Here is an 18561-nt window from a genome sequence, read left to right on the forward strand (position 1 = left end):
GTCATTGCTGTTTTTGCATGAGGAAGAACAAAGAATGCCATTACTGCAGGGTGCTGAAAATAGATAGTAATTAATATTTAAAATTTTTACCTTATGTGTGAGACTAAAGCAAAAAATGTTTATTTGGTACAAAATTTATATTTTGACTAATGCATTTCCTAATATAACTTATGTATACAGCTTAATTGAACACCATGAGTACATGGAAACTTGGATAGGACATGAGATTTTGTTGGTTTGTCCAGAGTGATTTGAATAGTGAATAAAAGAGTATTTGCAAAGTCCCCTTGGGAGAATGGTGAGAATGGGGGAAAATTCAACTTCCCCAAGTTGAATTCCTGATATTCTCGCAAGCAGTGCAGACAATCAAAGCTATAGACTGAGCCACCAATCTTGGGGTTTGTTTATATGAAACTTAACCCCACAAAGGATAGGTCAGGCCTACTTAGGATTGGGCCTAAGAGTCTCGCCCCAAGAGGGCCTCTTTTGCTGCTCAGATGTGGCTGCTTTCTCCAGCCAACACAACAAGCAAACTCACCACTCTCCCCCTGTCTGCGTGGGGCATGACTCCTGGAGGTGTGGACCTTCCTGGCCACATGGGACAGAAATCCTGGAATGAGCTGAGACTCAGCATCAGGGGATTGAGAAAACCTTCTCAACCAAAAGGGGGAAGAGTGAAATGAGACTAAGTAGAGTGTCAATGGCTGAGAGATTCCAAACAGAGTCAAGAGGTTATCCTGGAGGTTATTCTTACACATGAAGTAGATATCACCTTGTTAGTCAAGATGTAGTGGAGAGGCTGGAGGGAACTGCCTGAAAATGTACAGCCGTGTTCTAGTAGCCGTGTTTCTTGAAGATGATTGAATAATGATATAGCTTTCACAATGAGACTGTGTGATTGTGAAAACCTTGTGTCTGATGCTCCCTTTATCTACCTTATCAACAGATGAGTAAAACATATGGAATAAAGATGAATAATAGGGGGAACAAATGTTAAAATAAATTTAGAGTGAAATGCTGGCGATTGGTGAGGGGGAGGGGTGGAGGGTATGGTATATGTGAATTTTTTTCTGTTTTCTTTTTATTTCTTCTTCTGAATAGATGCAAATGTTCCAAGAAATGATCATGATGATGAATATGCAAGTATGTGATAATATTGTGAATTACTGATTATGTATGTAGAACAGAATGATCAAAAATTAAAAAAAACCCATAAAGACAGTAATGCAACCATATGGATATTTATAAATATCAGTACTATTGCATTGTATTTTTCAGTATGTGACTCCATTTCTCACTGCTTAAGAATGCTAAAATGCAAATGCATAAAAATTAATAAAATACCTATGATTGTGGACATACAAAAAAAATAAGTATGTCATTACACTGCTGTCTTGTCTCCATGGTTTCTGATGAGAAATCAGCACTTAATCTTATTGAGACCTTCTTGTACATGACATGTTGCTTCTGTCTTGTAGGTTTCAGAATTCTCTATCTTTGGCATTCAAAAGTTTGATTGCAATATGCCAAAGTATGGGTACATTTGGGTTTATTTATCCTGTTCAACATTTGTTGAGCTTCTTGGGTGCACATTTTTGTGTTGTTTGTTAAAATTGGGAAGTTTTCAGCCATTATTCATTTAAATGGTCTCTCTGCCCCTTTTTCCCTTTCTTTCCCTTCTGGGATTCCCATAATGCATTTAATGGTACTCTTAATGGTGTCTTACTGGTTCCTCAGGCTCCATTCACTTTTCTTCATTCTTCCTTCTTTCTGTTTCTCAGACTGGATGATTTCAATAGTCTAGTATTCAAGTTCAAGGATTCTTTCTACTGTTAGCTCCAAAATCTGCTGTTGAAACACTCTAGGGAATTTTCAATTTCTGTACTGTGGCCTGCAGCTCTGTTTGTTGCTTTTCATATTTTCCATCTCTCTATTGATGTTCTCTTTGTGTTCATCTATTGTTTCCCTTCAGCTCTTTGAGCATATTTAGGACCATTAACAAAAAGTCTTTGTCTGGTAAGTTCCAGGTCTTATTCACCTCACTGATGGTTTCTAATGCTTTAATTTTGTCCTTTGCCTGGGCCATTACTTCTTTTTTCTTTGTACATTTGTAATTTTTGTTGAAACCTAGACATTTTGATATTTTAATGTGCTAGCATTGGAATTTAGACTCTGAGGTGTCTGTTCCTTATGTTTGTATCCAGCTAGTATTATGAAAGAGATTTCCTTGACTGCCAGGGGCTAACAACAACAACAACAAAAAAAACCTTAAGGAAAAAATAGAAACACTTTTCCCAGTCTTTGCAGATTGACCTGTGTAAGTGCTCTCCTTCAGGGCTTATCCATACAATGAGTTTAAAGATTAGCTCCAGGCCAAATCATAGGGGGCTTCCATGATCCTTTTTGTGCATGTATTTTGTGTTGCACAAGGATTTCTGCCATTCACACAGTTATGAATGTCTTCTCTTCCACAGGAAAGTTTCTTCATGATCCCAGGCACTGCAAAGTATTTGACAGCCAGCAATTCCTTGTCCCATGCAACACAACGTGACTTCTCTCTCACAGTCATCTGTAGGACAGTTCTGTGAACTGCCTTCTACACACAGGTTCTGGGATGGTGAGCCCTCCAGGCCACCACCAGACAGATTGGGCCAGACAGACATGCTCACAGTATGTGCAATGAGAGTTACTCTTCTCCCGCTGGAACCGGGACCAGAGACCCACAATGGTAAAGGAGGTCAATTCTGCACCAAGGCAGTGAGGGGGTAGCAAACGGGCCAGCCAGCATACCACAAGATCCAACTGTTTTTAAATAGCCTTTTCCTTGCTTTGGGACTTGTCATGTTACTGCAGTCTTTTGAACATTTTCTGTAGTTTTGAGAAAGATGTTTCTGCTAGTTCTTTCCAGTTGTTCAAAACTTCTCTAGGGACTGGGAACCCTGGATGTCTCACTCTGCCATCTCAATCCTGGATCCTCCAATTTTAATTTAGTTGGAAGAGTGAAAGCTGTTGGGCATGCTGTTTCCCTTATTAGGTGACTTATTAATTAAATATGCTTTTCGAAACCAACAAAAATGTTTTTGGAATAATAAATATAAATATATGTCTTAAAAGAATGTTCCCCCTTTGCATGGCTCAAGAGTTATCTTAGCAGATAGAATTTCTTCCTGCATTGCCTGGAGCTTGGAGGCATCATAAATCCATACCTGCTTTCAATGGCTGCCCTTTCTATTATTCAGGGAGTGGTACAAGCTTTCATTAAGTTATTTGGATTTTAGAGTTTTTCTCTCTCTGATAAGTTGAAAATGTTGGGATAATTCATCCTGCTTCAAGCAGAAGATCTGACATTGGCCTATCTAAGGACAGAGGGATGGGCTCCCAAATTTCTATAACAGGGACTTTGTCTCTTATATCTGGTTATGTCTTTCCCCTGTTTAAAACTCATCCATAGCTCTCAGTTGCCCCAGGATGAAATCTAAATGTTTTAGCCTCATATTGAAGTCCTTCAAGATCTGGCCTCTTATCTCAGGTATTATTCAAGATTCAATTACCGATGATAGAAGCCAAATGCAAAATGGAAAAGTAAAAAAAAAAAAAAGAACATATTAGTCCATATGTCTGAGCCACACTGGCTTCAGGATCAGCTAGATTCAGGAGTGTACTTGGTATTATCAGGAATACTATTTCTCTTCATCTCCTGGCTATGTTTCCCGCATTGATTTCACTTTCAGGCAAAATCCACTATGTGGTAGCACAGATGAACTTCAGGCTTATAATTAAGTAGTTTAGCAAGCTCAACTGAGAGTGAGGGCATCTTGTCCAGTCAATTCCAGAAACGCTCAGTGTTCCTCTTTTTAGTTAAGCTTGGGTCATATACCCATCTCTGAACCATCACTGTCACACCGATTGGTCATATTTGTGTCACTTGCTCACATCTGGAGCCTGGAGGGTGGGGTCACCCTCACTTGAACTACTTATTCTGAAAGTGATGTATGGGAATTTCCATAGTAAATTTGGGGTGATATTACCATAGAATGATGTGGTGTAAACCTTTACATGTCTATCACATAGCTATGTCTTTTTTCTTCCTTGCTAACAGAGTCATAATTTTGTTTGGTTACCAGGTGGGAATTTCCTAAGGGAAGAGGAGCCTCTAGCTAGCCCCATTGGATGATCTGTAATTGGTCTAACCCAAGCACCAGAACTTCGTTCCTTTGTTTGGTTTATGTGTCAGCATGTGACTCAGCTCTGACCAATGAGAATCTGAAGGGTAGTTTTCTGGGAGCTCCTTGGAAAGGATTTTCTTCCCTCAGAAAATGGACGACACCATTAAGGAAAAACCTCTGCCCTTTCTTTCCTTCCTTTTCCATGAGAAGATGGGAAGCCTAAGGCTGTGGCAGCCATCTTGAATCCATGAGGGGAAGCTAAAAATTTCACACAGAATGCCATCACATTGATCAGTCTTTGTTGAGCTGCCAAATTAACAAACGTTAGCATCCCCTCTCCAGAATTCCTCTACTTTTTGATGGCAAAACACACGTAACAGAAACCAACCATTTTAACCATTTTAAGGTGTGTAGTTCAGTAGCATTTAGTTATGTCATTATCACCTGTGTTTATTAAGCCATTAACTCCCCTTTCCCTACTTCCCAACCTTCAGCAACCACGAATCTACTTTCATCTGTAAGGGTTCACCTACTCTAGGCATATAATTTAAATGGAATGATAAAATATATGACCTTTTGAGTCTGGCTTATTTTGCTTAGCACAATGTTTTCAAGTTTCATCCATATTGTAGCATGTTTCAGAACTTTATACCTTTTTGTGTCTGAAAAATATCCTCTATTAGTTAGGGTTCTCTAGAGAAACAGAAACAGCAGGAGATACTTGTAAATATAAGTTTTTTTTTTTTAATCATCATGGATTTCATATAGTAAATATAAGTTTTATACAAGTGTCTCATGCAACCATGGGAAGTCAGGAATCCTAAATCCATAGGGTAGCCTGCAAGGCTGGTAATTCCGTTGAAGTATCTTGATCTGTAAATATGAGATTTATAAAGGTGTCACACACAATTATGGGAATGGAAGAGTCCAAAATCCATAGGGCAGACTGTGAAGCTAGTGGCTCCAATGAAAGGTCTGGATGAACTCCACAGGAGAGGCTCACCAGCTGAAGAAGCAGTGAGAGAGTCTCTCTTCTCCATAAAAGCTGTCTGCAGATTGGATTATCTCATTGTGGGAGACATGCCTTAGTTGATTGCAGATGTAATCAGCCACAAATGCAATCAACTGACTGATGATTTAATACACCAACCTTCTGTTTTATCAACCACGTGCAAAATATCTTTGCAGTACTGGTCAAGCCAGTGCTTGCTTGTCCAGACAACTGGGTATCACTTGGCAAAGTAGACACTAGAACCTAACCATCACAGTCCACCCCCTGTCAACTTGGCAGCTATATAAATCACCTTGAAACATGCTTAATTTCCAAATAGAACACAAAAATAGACACACATTTCACCTAACAATACACAACTGTCCTACGTACAATAGGAAATACATTATATCTCTCTGGAAGAGAGTGCAAGACCTTAGGTAGCATTCACTCTTAAACTTCATATCCTATGGCTTAAATACTATAACATGAACAATACAACTTATATCATATGATATGAGGAAAACAAGATATTTGCTTATGTACAAATGCAAGCATACTTATAACAAAACAGGGAAGAAATATTCATGCAATGACAGTCCTCGTTTCTGTAACCAGTCACATGGTGGTAGCTCATATTTATCACTATCTTCTTCTGTTACCCATTCCATGTTCACTTTACCCTCAGCAAGCACTTCAGTTGGTCATGGTCCTTTGCCAGGTGGGGTGACCCATACCTTCATTCCTGAAGTTTCTGGGCCATTGATAGTCATGACTGGATTGGTTGTTGCAGTTTTCCATTGACTTTAATCATAGGGTATGGTAGTACTAAGATATACCCTAGGGGATCTCCTATATTCCAGGAAAACTCTTCATTACCTCCATTGTGTAGTTACAGTCCTATTTCCCCTTGATAGTTAGGATCAATCACCCCAGCCAGAATAGTAATTCCCTTTCATGCCTGTTGATTCAGTGGCATGAGAAACCCAAAGTGGCCAGGTGACAGTTTTAACTTCCGGTTCAATGGAATAATTATTGTATCTCCTGGAAGGAGCACTCTTCCTTCTGGAACTAAGATCTGTAGACCAGCAGAGCTTAAGGATTAGGGGACTGGAAGCAAAGATTTTCCTAGTGGATCACTAATGGTGATAGTGAGTGGTGCTACTCCCATTTCCACCCCTTGATTCCCGTACCCATGAATCCTGGCTATGGGAGAAAAAGCACCATAGAGTGGATATTGATTCAGAGCCTACACAGCCTCCCGGAGAACATTGTCCAAGCCTGCAAGATATTGCCACCTGGTTGGCACATAATTAGGTCTTCAAAAGGCCATTCACCTTTCTATTAACCCCGCTGCCTCTGAATGATGGGGAACATGGTAAGACCAGAGAATTCCATGTGTGTGTGCCCAATCCCACACTTCATTTGCAGTGAAGTGGGTTCCTTGAATAGAAGCAATGCTGTGTGAATTATCCTGATGGTGGGTAAGGCATTCCATGAGTCTATGGATGGTAGTTTTTGTGGAAGCATTGCATGTAGGGAATGCAAACCCATATCCAGAGTATGTGTCTGTTCCAGTTAGAACAAATTGCTGCCCCTTCCATGATAGAACTGGTCCAATGTCATCAACCTGCCACTAGGTAGCCCGCTGATCACCTCGGGGAATGGGGTCATATCAGGGATTGAAGGTGGTTCTCTCACAATAAACACATATAACAGATATATGTTTCACAAAAGATGGCAGATTGGGCACTCAGTAGTGGCCACAGCCAGGTCAGCCTTGGTGAGTGGAAGTCCATGTTGCTGAGCACATGCATAATATCCATTCCTATCACCATGCCCACTTTGTTCATGAGTCCATTGGACAAAGGCAGAAATGTCTGAGGAAAGAGGATGACCTGTATCACAGGATGGGCCATTTTATCCACTTGATTATTAAAACCTTTCTCTGCTCAAGTCACCCTCTGGTGAGCATGCACATGTGACAAAAATATCTTCATGTTCTTTGCCCACTCAGAAAGGTCTAGCCACATACTTCTTCCCCAGACCTCTTTATCATCAATTTTCCAATTATGGTCTTTCCAAGTCCCTGACCATCCAGCCAAACCATTAGTAACAGCCCATGAGTCGGTATACAAATGCACCTCTGGCCAGTTCTTCTTCCAAACAAAATGAACAACCAGGTGCAATGCTTGAAGTTCTGCCCACTGGAAGGATTTCCCCTCACCACTATCCCTCAATAACATCTCAGAATGGGGTTGTAGTGTTGCAGCTCTCTACTTCTGGGTGGTCCCTGCATATCATGCAAAATCATCTGTAACCCAGGCCTTTGTTTTCTCTTCCTCAGTCAACTGGCTGTAAGAAACTCCCCAGAAGGTCATAGCTCTGGGCTGGGAAAGAGAAAGTAATGTGACAAGAGTGGAGACCATTGGCATTTGGGCCACTTCCTCATGTAACTTCTTATGCCTTCAGGACCTGCTCTGGCCCTATCTTATATATCTTATATATCTTATATATACCATTTCCATTTTATGATGGAGTGCTGCTGTGCACACCCAACTTTGTGGCTTGGTGGGTCAGACAACACCCAGCTCATTAGGCAACTCAGGTCTCATGGAAGCTTGGTGGCCCATGGTTAAGCATTCAGTTTCTACTAAGGTCCAGTAGTAGGCTAAAAGCTGTTTCTCAAAAGGAGAGTAGTTATCTGCAGCAGATGGTAAGGCTTTGCTCCAAAATCCTAAGGGCCTGCATGGTGATTCTCTAGAGGGAGCTGCCAAAGGCTCCAGACAACATCTCTGTCACTGACATTTCCAGCACCACTGGGTCTGCTGGATCATATGGCCCATGTGGCAAAACAGCTTCACAGCAGCCTAGACATGTCACAGAGACCCCTCTTGTTCTGGTCCCCACTCAAACTCAGGAGATTTTCTGGTCACTTGGCAAATGGGCCAGAGAAGCACACCCAAATGAGGAATATGTTGTCTTCAAAATCCAAAGAGGCCAACCTGGCATTGTGCCTCTCTTTTGGTCATAAGAGGAGCCAGATGCAACAGCTTATCCTTAACCTTATAAGGGATATTTTGACATACTCCATGTGCTAGTTTGAAAGGATGTCTGTCTCCTAGAAAAGCCATGTTTTAATCTACATTCCATTTTGTAAAGGCAGAATAATCCCTATTCAATACTGTATGTTTGAAACTGTAATCAGATCATCTCCCTGGAAATGTGATTTAATCAAGAGTGGTTGCACAAAGTTGGGTGTGCACAGCAGCACTCCATCATAAAATGGAAATGGTATATATAAGATATATAAGATATATAAGATAGGGCCAGAGCAGGTCCTGAAGGCATAAGAAGTTACATGAGGAAGTGGCCCAAATGCCAATGGTCTCCACTCTTGTCACATTACTTTCTCTTTCCCAGCCCAGAGCTATGACCTTCTGGGGAGTTTCTTACAGCCAGTTGACTGAGGAAGAGAAAACAAAGGCCTGGGTTACAGATGATTTTGCATGATATGCAGGGACCACCCAGAAGTAGAGATTAGGTGATGGATTAGGTGATGACATGTCTCCACCCATTTGGGTGGGTCATGATAAGTTTCTGGAGTCCTGTAGAAGAGGAAGCATTTTGGAGAATGAAAGAGATTCGGAGAGAGCAGAGAATGCTGCTGCACCATGAAGCAGAGTCCATCAGCCAGCGCTTTGAAGATGAAGAAGGAAAACGCCTCCCGGGGAGCTTCATGAAACAGGAAGCTAGGAGAAGAAGCTAGCAGATGACGCCATGTTCACCATGTGCCCTTTCAGATGAGAGAGGAAACCTGACTGCATTCGCCATGTGCCCTTCTCACTTGAGAGAGAAACCCTGAACTTCATCGGCCTTCTTGAACCAAGGTATCTTTCCTTGGATGCCTTTGATTGGACATTTCTATAGACGTGTTTTAATTGGGACAGTTCTCTTAGAACTGTAAACTAGCAACTTATTAAGTTCCCCTTTTTAAAAGCCATTCTGTTTCTGGTATTTTGCATTCTGGCAGCTAGCAAACTAGAACACTCCACATCACTGGACACCTAGAAATTTCACTGAGGTGGCAGGCCCCAGCATTTTTGATGGATTTATCTCCCATCCTCTGACATGTAAAATGCCGTACCAATAAGTCTAGAATAGTTGCTACTTCTTGCTCAGTAGGTCCAATCAGCATGATATCATCAATATAATGGACCAGTGTGATGTCCTGGTGGAGGGAGAAACGATCAAGTTCCTTGCAAACAAGATGTGACATAGGGCTAAAGAGTTGCTATACCCCTGAGGTACATCAGCAAAGGTATACTGCTGGTCTTGCCAGCTGAATGCAAACTGTTTCTGGTGGTCCTTACTAATAGCTGTTGAGAAACAAGCATTTGCCAGATCAATAGCAGCATTGCATATAGTTAACCAGGCAATGTATTGATATGCTCAAGCAATGATACCACATCTGAAACAGCAGCTACAATTGGAGTCACCGCTTGGTTAAGGTTATGATAGTCCACTGTCATCCTTCCAGTCCCATCTGTTTTCTGCACAGCCCAAATAGGAGAGTTGAATGGGGATGTGGTGGGAATCACCACCCCTGCATGCTTCAAGTCCTTAAGAGTGGCACTAATCTCTGCAATCACTCCAGGAATCCAGTATTGCTTCTGATTCACTATTTTGCTAGCTAGGGGCAGTTCTAGTGGCTTCCACTTGGCCTTTCCTACCATAATAGCCCTTACTCCATGAGTTAGAGAGTGTGGGGTTCTACCAGTTCCTGAGTATGTTGATTCCAATTACGCATTCTGGAACTGGGGAAATAACTACAGAATGGGTGCGGGGACCTACCTACTGGACCCACTGTGAGATGGACCTGAACTAAAACTCCATCAATCACCTGACCTCCATTAGCCCTTGCTCTGACTGGTGGACCAGAGTGACATTTTGGATCTCCTGGAATTAGTATCACTTCTGAGCCAGTGTCTAAAAATCCCCCAAATATCTGATCATTTCCTTTTCCCCAGTGCACAGTCACCCTCGTAAAAGGCTGTAGGTCTCCTTGGGGAAGGCTAGGGAGGCAGGTTAGCAGTGTAAATTTTGGGCAGTGCCAAAGGGCTCTTCCCCAAGGATACCTAGCCCTCCACCCATTTGAAGGGCTCTGGGTCTGAAGTCTGGGTATTGATTAAGAGACCATGACTCTCTGTTTTGGTAATTCAAATTAGACTTCTGTTCACTTGACCTAGAATTCTACTTATACAGCTCAAAGAAGAATTTAGTAGACTGCCCATCTATTTTACTTCTAGGTACCCCATGTTCTACTAGCCAATACCACAAGTCTCCATGAGTCAGATTATTTTGACTGCTGCTTTGAGTCTGCTGTCCATTATGGTGACCATGCCCACCTTGTCTATGGTGATTAACTGTCTCCACCTGGCTTCTGACAACACAGGATTTGGTCATCCCCGTTGTGTTTAAGGATTCCAGCTCAGTGACAGCAGTTCCCATAGTAATATAAGACCTACAAAGAAGGGGAACTGAAGAGCTCTTCAGGGTCGATGGAGCTAGTTTCATGAATTTATTTCTCAAGGTTCTGGTGAAAGCTGTGTCCTCTGGACATTCCTGGGGTGTGTGAGCAGGTCTTCCATGATAAATCCACTCTAACATTCTTATCTCCCTAAACCTCTGGATCCCCTCATCCACAAATGCAATTTTGGCATTTTGACCGTAGGTATTGTTGGCCACTTTTTGATCCACGTTTCAGCCAACCATCCACACTGCTAATGCCCTTTCTAACCCCTTAAGCTACAATATTGCATGCAGAATCTCTGCTTAGTGGGCCCATATCAATAAATTCAGCTTGAAACAACTTTATATGCCTTCCACTATTATCCTATATCCTTAATATACATTCCCACACATAGTCCCCTGATTTCTTTCTATATAGATTGGAAAACTCTTGCAGTTCTTTTGCAGTACAGTGTATCTCTTCATGGGTCACCTTTAGGGACCTGTTGGGATGTTAGTCTAGTTACAGGTCTTAAAGAAAAGAGCAGTGGTTGGGGTGGGTCATGAAAAGAATTAGAAATGTCTTTCAAGCTGATTACTTCAGAGCATTCTATCATAGTTTCATGTGGTGAACAGCATTAATTGCTCCAGCCAGAGGAGTGAGGAATGTTTCCCCAGGGGAAGTGGCTACAGGTTTGGCAGGCACTGAAGGGTCAGTCTTTAGGTGGAGATTGGAGGCTGGGAAGTTGTTTCCTCAAGGCAGGCTGGAGGTAGAGAATCTCTTTCCTCAGGACAAGCTGAAAGTGGGGCAGCTGTTTTCTCAGGACAGTCCATTACAGTTCTATCTAGCAAAGACTCAGAGGAATCCAGGGTTATTAGCAACACAAATGTCCCCATCCCAAGTTCTGGGATCCCATTCTCTTCCAATCAAAGCCCTTACTTTGATAGCAGACAGCTTGCAAAGTTGAGAATTTAGTTTGCATTGTAAATCCACCCCTTGCAGGATAAGACTCTGGGTCTGGTTTTCAGAGATCTCAAGTCTTTCACTACAAGAAATAGGATTTTCTTTCAAGGCAACCACAGAAACTTTTACATCTTTCATACAGTGTGTAAGTTGCAAATTTGAAGCCTTCAGCTCATCCCTTTCCCTCATAAGTGTATCCAGTGTATCTAGGCATAATCAGCCAACATCATTACGCCTCTTAACTCCAAAATTTTAAGGTGTCAAAAACATCCTCACTTACCTCTTTTATTGCTCAGATGTGGCTGCTTTCTCTCCAGTCAACATGACAGCAAACTCACTGCCCTCCCCTCTCTACGTGGGACAGGACTCCCAGGGGTGTGGACTTTCCTGGCAACGTGGGACAGAAATCCTAGAATGAGCTGGGACTCAGCATCAAGGCTGAGAGATTTCAAAGAGTGTCAAGAGGTTATCTTGGAGGTTATTCTTACGCATTATGTAGATAACCCCTTTTTCGTATATTTGAGAGGCTAGAGGGAAGTGCCTGAAACTGTACAGCTGTGTTCCAGTAGCCATGTTTATAACAAAGCTTTCACAAAGTGACTGTGATTGTGAAAACCTTGTGTCTGATGCTCCTTTTATCTATAATATGGACAGATGAGTAAAACATATGGATTAAAAATAAATAAATAATAGGGGGAACAAATGTTGAAATAAATTCAGTAGATTGAAATGTTAGTGATCAACAAAAGGGAGAGGTAAGGGGTATAGAAAAGAAATAGGGGAAACAAAGGCTAAAATATATTAAGTAAATGGAAATACTAGCAGTCAATGGAGAGGGAGGGGTAAGGGGTATGATATGTATGAGTTTTTTCTTTTTTCCTTTTTTTTTTCTTTTTCTGAACTGCTGCAAATGTTCTAAGAAATGATCATGGTATGAATATACAACTATGTGATGATATGTGAGTTTTTGATTATACACCACGAATGGAATGATCATATGGTAAGAATGTTTGTGTTTGTATGTTACGCTTAAAAAAAAAAACAGCAAAAAACAAAAAACACCCTCACTTGCAAAAATGGGATACTTAAACAGAAAAAGAACGAAATATGGCCCCCACCATACAGCATACAAAAAAATTTAAAAAATTAAAAATTAAGAACTTTATATTAAATCTAAGTTTAATTTAAATATAAAACTATGAAAAACCTATTTTACAATTCCATCCTGACCAAAAGGGGGAAAAGAAGTGTAACTAATAAAGTATCAGTGGCAGAGAGTGTTCAAATTGAGTTGAGCGGCTACTCTGGAGGTTGCTCGTATGCAAGCTTCAATTAGGCGTTGCTACCTATCATAACCTGCTAACCCCCAACCAGGACCATTCCAGCCAATCCTAAAGAACACCTAGGGCAATATATAAGATTCCACAAGGGTTCCATGCACTAGAGTAACTTGCCAGAAACCTACAACCTCCAGATGGGTCCCTGGTCCAGATAAGTCCTGAAACCTCTCTGGAGAAAGCCCAGCCTCTCCAGAACATCAGATAGTTCCATCTCCCTACTCCATATTAGTGACAGACCCTTTAAACATGAAAGAGTGGGAATGGCTTTGCCCCAAACACCCCTAAAGAGAGGGATGAAAAGATCAAAGGTGATGGTGGAGTTATACAGAGAAGGTAGGATTAACAAATGAATATGAGTACTGAATCATTAAATTGATATCTCTTTTAGTGTTCAGTACCTTAGAGCAACTAGAAGTAAAATCCTAAAATTGTGGAATTGTAACCCATAAAAACACACACACATGTACACACACACACACACATACCCCATTACCCAAAGCCTTGCCTCGTAAAACATGCAATTAGCAGATGACATTTTATATCAATTAGATGATGATATTTTGCATATTTCTATTGCAACTCACCCATGCACTGTCAGTGCCATCTTGATTATTGGAAACAGTCATGAGTAGCTTTGAGTCAAATAAGAGTAGAAAACCAACTGTAAAATCCACCCCCCCTTTTTTTTTGGATATGGGCAAGTTCTGGGAAATGAACCCAGATCTCCAGCATGGCAGGCAAGAATTCTGTCACTGAGCCACCATTGTACCCCCCAAAAGCCATTTTTAAGATTCTGTTTCTCAAGAACCACTCCTGGAACCAAAGTGTATTAGTCAGGGTTCTCTAGAGAAACAGGACCAACAGGAGATACCTGTAAATATAAGTTTTATAAAAGTGTCTCACGCAACCACGGGAATGCAGAGCCCCAAATCCATAGGGCAGCCTGTGAAGTTGGGAAGTCCAATGAAGTCTCTCAATGAACTCTACAGAAGAGGCTCGCTGGCTGAAGAAAAAGTGAAAATTTCCTCTTCTCCCTTAAAAGTCTTCAACTGATTGGATCAAATCCAGCTGATTGTATTATCTCATTTGTGGGAGGTACTCCCTTAGTTGATTCTGTGTGTAACCAACCACAGCTGCAATCAACTGACTGAGGATTTATAAACCAGCTTTCTGGTTTGTCAACCAGGCATGAAATATCTTTACATTAATGGTTGGGCCAGTGCTTGTCTGAACAGACAACTGGGCATCATCACCTGGTCAAGTTGACACCAAAACCTAACCATCGCATGCCCCATTGTATATGTATATATATACCACACTGTGCTTTTCTATTCATTGGTGGATTGCCATTTGGGATGTTTCTAACTTTTGCCTGTTGTATTGTTATGAACATTCATGTACAAGCTTTTGCTGGAACACCTGCTTTCAATTCTTTTGGGGATATGCTGAGTCATATTATAACTCTGCATATAATTTTTTGAGGAACTGCCAAACTATTTTCCACAGCAGCTGTACCATTTTACATTCCCCCGGGAATGTATAAGAGTTCTGATTTCACCACATCCTCACCAAGACTTATTTTCCATCTTTTAAATATTGTCACCCCAGTGGGTGGGAAGTGGTAGCTCATTGTAGTTTTTGTTGTTTTTTAGGTCATAAATGGAAAGGTTTACTTTTTTTGCTTGTTTGTTTGTTTTTTTCTTGGAACATTTGCATCTATTCAGAAAAAGAAATAAAACAAAAACAGAAAAAAATTCATACATACCATACCCCTTACCCCTCCCTTTCATTGATCACTAGCATTTCAAACTAAATTTATTTTAACATTTGTTCCCCCTATTATTTATTTTTATTCCATATGTTCTACTTCTCTGTTGACAAGGTAGATAAAAGGAGCATCAGACACAAGGTTTTCACAATCACACAGTCACACTGTGAAAGCTATATCATTATACAATCATCTTCAAGAAACATGGCTACTGGAACACAGCTCTACGTTTTCAGGCAGTTCCCTTCAGCCTCTCCATTACATCTTGACTAACAAGGTGATATCTACTTAATGCGTAAGAATAACCTCCAGGATAACCTCTTGACTCTGTTTGGAATCTCTCAGCCATTGACACCTTGTTTCATTTCACTCTTCCCCCTTTTGGTTGAGAAGGCTTTCTCAATCCCTTGATGCTGAGTTTCAGCTCATTCTAGGGTTTTGCTCAATCCCTTGGTGCTGAGTCTCAGCTCATTCTAGGATTTCTGTCCCACGCTGCCAGGAAGATCCACACCCCTGGGAGTCATGTCCCACGTAGACAGGGGGAGGGTGGTGAATTTGCTTGTGTTGGCTGGAGAGAGAGACCACATCTGAGCAACAAAAGAGGGTCTATCTGCATTTTAACACACCTAGTGATCTTCTGTTGCCTTCATGGCATGTAAATATCTTGATAGTGTTATTTTGGAAGTTGCTTTCTTTCAGAGGTTTAAAGCTTTGCAATTCTGGGATGGATGTGGAGCAGGATGCAGGGTGTGGGGCAGGGCACAACAGTGCAGTGATGGGTTACAGTGCAGGGATAGGCATGGTTCAGGGACACTACTCTGATGCCTGTGAGCATGGGGTTCAGGGCGCAGGGTTGTGGAGGTGCAGTGTGGAGGTCATGGGGACAGGGCGCATCTCAGGCAGGCCTTGAAGTGCAGGAGCAGGGCAGGGACGTGGGGGGTGGGGTGGCAGTTCTCCTGTGCTTGGAACACAGGAGAACGGGTGAGGGGGTTCAGGTGTATTGGGTGTGGGGGGAGTCACAGGGCAGGGAGGCATGCATGAAGGTAGCATTTTCGAGGAATGTGTTTGGCTTACTTCCTTGTCCCCTCTCCCTGTCTGTGCACTCCTAAGGGTTCTGGTCTTCTGTAAGGTGGACCTTCCTGGCAACATGGGACAGAAATCCTAGAATGAGCTGAGACTCAGCATCAAGTGATTGAGAAAACCTTCTCGACCAAAAGGGGGAAGATTGAAATGAGACAAAGTGTCAATGGCTGAGACACTCCAGAGTCGAGAGGTTATCCTGGAGGTTATTCTTACCCATTAAGTAGATATCAGCTTGTTATTCAAGATGTAATGGAGAGGCTGAAAGAAACTGCCTGAAAATGTAGAGCTGCGTTCCAGTAACCATGTTTCTTGAAGATGATTGTATGATGATATAGCTTTCACAATGTGACTGTGTGATTGTGAAAACCCTGTGTCTGATGCTCCTTTTATCTACCTTGTCAACAGACGAGTAGAACATATGGAATAAAAATAAATAATAGGGGGAACAAATGTTAAAATAAATTTAGTTTGAAATGCTAGTGATCAATGAAAGGGAGGGGTAAGGGGTATGGTATGTATAATCTTTTTTCTCTGTTTTCATTTTATTTCTTTTTCTGTGGTCTTTTTATTTCTTTTTCTGAATTGATGCAAATGTTGTAAGAAATGATCATGATGATGAATATGCAGCTATGTGATGATATTGTGAATTACTGATTATATATGTAGAACGGAATGATCAAAATAGGAATGCTTGCGCTTGTTTGGTGTTTTTTGGCATTAAAAAAAATAAAATAAAAAATTTAAAAACAACAAAAAAAAAAAGAAAAAAAAAATGCAGCAGATATAGCCTAGCATAATGACCAAACTAAAACCCTGGAAGAGACAGACTTTGGAACAACTAATCAAAGATGTTCATATAACTCTACTAAATAAAATCAATGGGATGGCTAAGGACATAAAGAAGATCAAGAAGACACCAGAAGAGCATAAAGAGGACTTTGAAAGAATAAATAGAAAAATAGCAGATATCACACAGATTAATGATGCTATAGACCTAATAAAAAATATACTAGAGGCATTAGGCACTCCACACGTGGCGAGATGCCTGGCCCGCACGTTTCCCGCGTCCGGACCTTGTATCCTCATCGCATCTTGCTGCTACACTGAGTTCTGCCCCCTGGGGGACCAGTACATGGAAGATGAATTTAGGAGACACAAAACCGTTGGTTCTGCAGAGGCCCAGCGCTTTTTGCAGGAACAGGGGGCATACTCAACAGTGCTATGGCAACAAGCTAACGAAAGCAGCTTGTTGCTTCAAAATTCAAATGAAGAATCATGTTTTGGAACTACCCTCCCAGCAGAAAGATGGAATAACTTTCATGATGAACAGACTGGACAGTTGCATGAGCTAATGCAAGAAGCCTTTAAGCCCAATAGGCAATTTAGTATTTCTGAGTTTACCAAACCAGAATTTTAGTTTATACAGAAAGTTTAGCAAAGCATTTTAAAGCTCAGGCCCCTTATTTTAAATATCACTGTTTATTTTTAAATTTTGTCAGCTTTTAGCCTTTAAGGATGTCGGTGTTCATAAGAACTTGGAACCTTGGGTAGGACATGAGATTTTCTTGGTTTGCCCAGAGTGATGCCCCGATGAATCCCAGAGTGATTTGATCAGTGAGTGGAAAAGTATTTGCTAAGTCCCCTCGGGGAATGGTGAGAACGGGGAGAAATTCAACTTCCCCAAGTTGAATTCTTGATATTCTCACAAGCAGTGGGGACAACGAAAGCTATAGGCTGGGCCCCCAGTCTTGGGGTTTGTTCATATGAAACTTAACCCCACAAAGGATAGGTCAAGCCTACTTAAAATCTAGGCCTAAGAGTCACCCCCAAGAGAGCCTATTTTGTTGCTCAGATGTGGCCTCTCTCTCCAGCCAACAGGGCGAGCAGTCTCACCACCCTCCCCCTCTCTGCATGGGACATGGCTCCCAGGGGTGTGGACTTTCCTGGCAACATGGGACAGAAATCCTAGAATGAGCTGAGACTCAGCATAAAGGGATTGAGAAAACCTTCTTGACCAAAAGGGGGAAGAGTGAAATGAGACAAAGTATCAGTGGCTGAGAGATTCCAAACAGAGTCAAGAGGTTATCCTGGAGGTTATTTTTAGTTTGAAATGCCAGTAATCAATGAAAGGGAGGGGTAAGGAGTATGGCATGTATAATCTTTTTTTTTCTGTTTTCGTTTTATTTCTTTTTCTGTTGTCTTTTTGTTTCTTTTTCTGAATTGATGCAAATGTTCTAAGAAATTATGAATATGCCACTAAGTGATGATATTGTGAGTTACTGATTATATATGTAGAACGAAATGATCACATGTTAATGTTTTAGTGTGTTTGTTAAATTTTTTTTACTTAATAAATAAATTTAAAAAAAAGGAATGGCAGGTGTTAATGAAATATTCTTATATTTTTGAATGTTAAGAATGCCCTGCTCTATTGGGTTAGTATCACTAGTAGACATTTGAAAAACTTTACAACATTGTTGGAATAACAGTACTTGCTGGATGGGATTTGTTTTTGAACTAGATAAGAAAGAATGGCTCTAAATGGACAAATTTCTGGAATTTTGCTGATAAATTTTTAATATAAATTTATTTTTAATGTTACTCTTGTATTAGCTATATGATTTTTCTGTAGCTTTGTCAGATAAGCCTATCATAATGATAGATAGGGAATTCTAAGAAGATTATTATTTAAATCCATTGTCATTCTAAAAGTTTCATCATTTCTACTCTAATAATAA

The 18561-nt window shown here is 41.0% G+C and overlaps 1 pseudogene; it reads left to right on the forward strand.

Annotated features, from left to right (window-relative positions):
• The first annotated feature begins 16864 nt into the window (after positions 1–16864).
• LOC143645862 (succinate dehydrogenase assembly factor 3, mitochondrial pseudogene) lies at positions 16865–17240 on the forward strand (annotated as a pseudogene).
• Positions 17241–18561: the final 1321 nt, after the last annotated feature.

Source organism: Tamandua tetradactyla, chromosome 9 (assembly GCF_023851605.1).
Source record: "Tamandua tetradactyla isolate mTamTet1 chromosome 9, mTamTet1.pri, whole genome shotgun sequence".
Classification (NCBI taxonomy): domain Eukaryota; kingdom Metazoa; phylum Chordata; class Mammalia; order Pilosa; family Myrmecophagidae; genus Tamandua; species Tamandua tetradactyla.